This window comes from Hypanus sabinus, unplaced genomic scaffold (assembly GCF_030144855.1).
Source record: "Hypanus sabinus isolate sHypSab1 unplaced genomic scaffold, sHypSab1.hap1 scaffold_1666, whole genome shotgun sequence".
Lineage (NCBI taxonomy): Eukaryota > Metazoa > Chordata > Chondrichthyes > Myliobatiformes > Dasyatidae > Hypanus > Hypanus sabinus.
The window spans coordinates 57,219-61,495 of NW_026779749.1; the positions used below are offsets into that span (position 1 = coordinate 57,219).

General features: G+C 50.4%; 1 long non-coding RNA gene across 1 annotated transcript; it reads right to left on the reverse strand.

The window, feature by feature from the left end:
• Positions 1 to 1,350: 1,350 nt before the first annotated feature.
• LOC132387261 (uncharacterized) lies at positions 1,351 to 3,012 on the reverse strand. The gene is made up of 3 exons (XR_009509840.1): positions 2,940 to 3,012; positions 2,752 to 2,823; positions 1,351 to 1,437 (listed from the first exon to the last, which is right to left on the reverse strand). It is a non-coding gene; the product is annotated as an uncharacterized LOC132387261 (long non-coding RNA).
• Between the last annotated feature and the right edge of the window lie 1,265 nt (positions 3,013 to 4,277).

The following is a 4,277-nucleotide window of genomic DNA, read 5'->3' on the forward strand; positions in this document are numbered from 1 at the left end:
GAAGGAAAAGCAGTAGATGTACTGTATATGGGTTTCAGCAAGGCATTTGATAAGGTACCCCATGCAAGGCTTGTTGAGAAAGTAAAGAGGCATGGGATCCAAGCGTCATTGCTTTGTGGATCGAGAACCGGCTTGCCCACAGAAGGCAAAGTGTGGTTGTAGGCGGGTCATTTTTTGCATGGAGGGTTGTCACCAGTGCAGTGACTCAGGAATCTGTTCTGGGACCCTTACTCATGGTGATTTTATAAATGCCCTGGATGAGGAAGTGGAGAGATGGGCTAGTAGGTTTGCAGATTACACAAAGGTTGGAGGTTTTGTGGATAGTGTGGAGGGCTGTCAGTGATTACAGCGGGACATTGAGACAATGCACAACTGTGCTGAGAAGTGGCAGATGGAGTTCAACCCAGATAAGTTTGATGTGCTTCATTTTGGTAGGTCAAATAAGGTGGCAGCATATAGTATTAATTGTAAGAAACTTGGCAGTGTGGAAGATCAGAGCGATCTTGGGGTACGAGTCCCTAGGACGCTCAGAACATCTGCACAGGTTGACTCTGCGGTTACGATGGCCATCATCAATCGTGGAAGTGAATTTACGAGCCAAGATGTAATGTTGCAGCTCTATAGGAACTTGCTAAGACTCACCCGGAGTTCTGTGCTCAGCTCTCGTCGCCTTACTATAGGAAGGATGGGAAAACCGTAGAAACGGTGCAAAGGATAGTTACAAGGATTTTACCTGGATTGGGGAGCATGCCTTATGAGAATAGGTTGAGTGAACGTGGCCTTTTCTCCTTGGAGCGAAGGAGTATGAGTTAGAGCTGACAGACGTGTAAATGATGATGAGAGGCGTTGATCACTTGGATAGTAAGAGGCTTTCCCGCAGGGCTGCAATGGTTCCCAAAGATGACACAGTTTCAAGGTGATGTGGAGTAGGTATAGAGGAGATGTCAGTGGTAAGTTTTTTTTTTTACTCAGAGAGTGGAGGGTGCGTTGAGTGGACTGCTGGCAACGGTGGTGGTGGCGAATAAGATAGGGTCGTTTAAGAGGCTTTTAGATTGATACATGGAGCATAGTAAAATAGTGGGCTATAGGTAAGGCTAGTAATTTCTAAGGTAGGGCCATGTTCGGCATAAGCTAGTGTGCCAAAGGGCCTGTACTGTGCAGTAGATTTTCTATGTTTCTATGTTTACCCAGATGGTATACCATCTATGGAACGAGCTGCCGGAGGAAGTGGTTTATTCGGGTACATTAGGAACGTGGAGACTTGGGGGCATGACTTGTGAGACTCTCCAGAATGACGTCAATACTGCGACCACTGACCTGTCGGTGCAGTGATTGTCTGCTCGCCAGGATGCGAGACGTTGCGGTGATCCTCAAACTCAGCAATGAGGGGTTCGGCTTTCGAAAAGTTCAGTTCTGCATAGGTGGAGATCAGACCGTCTGGGGAGGAAAGACGGAGAATATGAGTGTGAGTGTGTGTGTGTGTGTGTGTGTGTGTGTGTGTGTGTGTGTGTGTGTGTGTGAGTGAGAGAGAGAGAGAGAGAGAGAGAGAGAGAGAGAGAGAGAGAGAGAGAGAGAGAGAGAGAGAGAGAGAGAGAGAGAGAAAGGGAGAGAGAGAGAGAGAGAGAGAGAGTGAAGCAAATGGATGGAAGACGATGAGTGAAGGAACATTGACAGGGGTGAAAGAGAGAATAAGTGGGCAGAGGTAGAAGTGAGGACAAGGTGGACGGGTGAAGAGACAAGGAGAGCGAGGGAGACAGAGTGAGAGAGGGGAAAACAGAAGGATAATAGAGACCGGAGAGTGCGCGAAGCAGAAAGAGGGGACTGGTGGGTAGAGAAAAGGAGAGTGTGTGGAGTGGGAGTGAGTGGAAAATGGTGGGGGGGGGATCGAGAGGGGATGGAAACGGAAATCAATTGAGAGAGATAATAGGTAGCGAGAGGATGCGGGAAGAGGAAGAGCGGGAGAGGGGCTGTGTGATAGAGGGGCTGTAGAGCGTTTGAACAGAGAGAGAATGAAGGAGAGAGTCGGTAGAAAGTGTGAGATGAGGGAAAGAGTGGGGAGAGAAGGGGTTGAGAGATGGAGAGAGGCAAAGACGTAAGGTGAAAGTCGAGAGAGAAGGGGAATAGAGGAAGAAGTGTGAGAAAATGTGGAGAGAGAGGATGAACAAGAGGGACGGGCGAGAACGGGGGAAATTGGTAGAGGGTTAGTGAGGTAGTAGGAGAAAGAGGGCAGTGAGGAGATGGAGAGAGAGAGAGAGACTGGGGTAAGTAAGAGTAGAGTGAGATTTTAATTTTATATTGCGTCCCTCCCACTGTCCTATATCCTCATCAGTCCTCGCTCGGTTTTTCCTGCTCTCTGCCATCCCCACAGCGCTCCTTTCTTAATGTCTCCTGCTCAACACCCCTCCCGCAGTACAACTACCATAACGCCCTTGCTATGACATTCGCTCTTTACTGACTCCTCCCACAATACTCTCTCTTCATCCTATTCCATATGACTCCCTCTATACCTCCCCTCCCCAGCTCTGTCTCCACTCCCCTACCCCGAGTGCAGGCTCTGCGCCAATCCTCCAACAGAGCTCCCTCCTCATCGCTTATCCCACCTTTCAGCTGGGGACAGAACAGTGAACGCGATGGGTTCGTGGGTTCCCTCTGACTAATCGTTAGGGTCAATTGAGCGCCTTCCATGAGATCTCCCGACAGTAGCGAACACTTCACCTAACGGCGGTCAAACCTGACAGAGATGAAACTGACCTCCACCTGTCCGGAGCCGGGGAACAGAGATGGTCCTGAGATTAAGATCCACGTACGATACATCAGGTTCAGCTGGGGACAGAACATTGAGAGTCCGTGAGGCTCCCTCTACCCGTCCGGTCGCACACACCCGGGATCAAACTCAGAATGGAGCTCTCTCTACCCCCATTTTTATCTGACCCACTCACCGTTGGAAGGAGACTGTGCATCCGTTTCTGCAAACCTCACGTTTACGTAGGTTTTGCCCTCATCCATCTTGTACAGGACTCTCTGCGTCTCTGAGCTGACAACGACGGTTGTCGGAGGAAACCCGTGATGAGAAGGCGGTCAAACCGACACCAGCAAACTCCAGGTGGACAGCTGATAGAGAGAGGAACCGAGAGCAGGGAGAGGAATTGCGGAGAGGACAGAGAATGCGGAAATGAGAGTGCGTTGCTGAGAGACATTAGAGTGGTGGGAGCTGGGAGAATATTGACAGTGGGGAGAAAGAGAGGGAGGGGTGAGAGGGGATGATTAGGGATCAGCGGAGAAGAGGTGAGGGGAGTGTACAGAAGGTCGAGGGGGTGAGAGAAGGGGTAGAGTGTGGAGAGAGATGGAAGCTAAGCGTGACAGAAATGGGGAAACAGGAGTAGGTAGCAGCGATGTACAGAATAGAGGGTGAGGACTTTCGGCGAAAAATTGGGAAAGCGGGAGAAAAGAGGCGGTGAACGGGAGAAAGAGAGGGAGGGGGGAGCCGGAAAGCGAAGTGCTGGAGAGAGAAGGGGAGAGTGAGCGCTTCAGAGAGTAAAAAGAGAACCGTGGGAAGGGATGGAAGAGAGGAATATAGACGGATTGAGAGCGGAAGATAAACAGGGAGAGGAAAAGATAAGGAATGGAAGGAAGAGAGAAAATATTGAGGGCAGGAGGGAATGTCGGAGGGATTTGTGTCACTCATACATAACTTGTATTTCCCGGGAGATATGCAGCCACCGTTGGTTCATGGATTGGACGTTGGTCTGTTCCTGCTCATCGCCGGGGCTCCAGGCCTTCAGTCCGCGAGAAGCCACGACCCCAGGTCAAAGCCCGAACACGCACCGAAGTGAGTGAGGTCACACCGCACTCCGAGTGAAGTAAACTCGTTGCATCCACATGGTTTCCTCGCCTCCGGCATCCAGTGGCCCTTCTTCTCCCTATCTCTCTCTCACTCACTCTCTCTTTCTCTCGTTCTCTTTCTCCATACTTCCATCACTCTCCGCTTTCCCCACCATTTCTCTCTCTCTCCTACATTCCTCCCTTCCTTGCATTAGGAGAAACTTGAGGGATCGTCCACTCATTCGCGGCTCAGCTCCCAGTGGAACAACTTCGCTGCTTCTATCTTATCTATCTCTTTTTTGATCTGTTTCTCTAAGATCTCCTCCCTTTCTTTGGATTCCAATGAGTACAGCGCCAGGCGACTCGATCTCTCCTCATTTTCTCCGCCCCCCATCTCTGAAATGAACCTAGTGAGCCTCTTCTGCACCTCCTCCAAGTCCAGTATATCCTTCCTC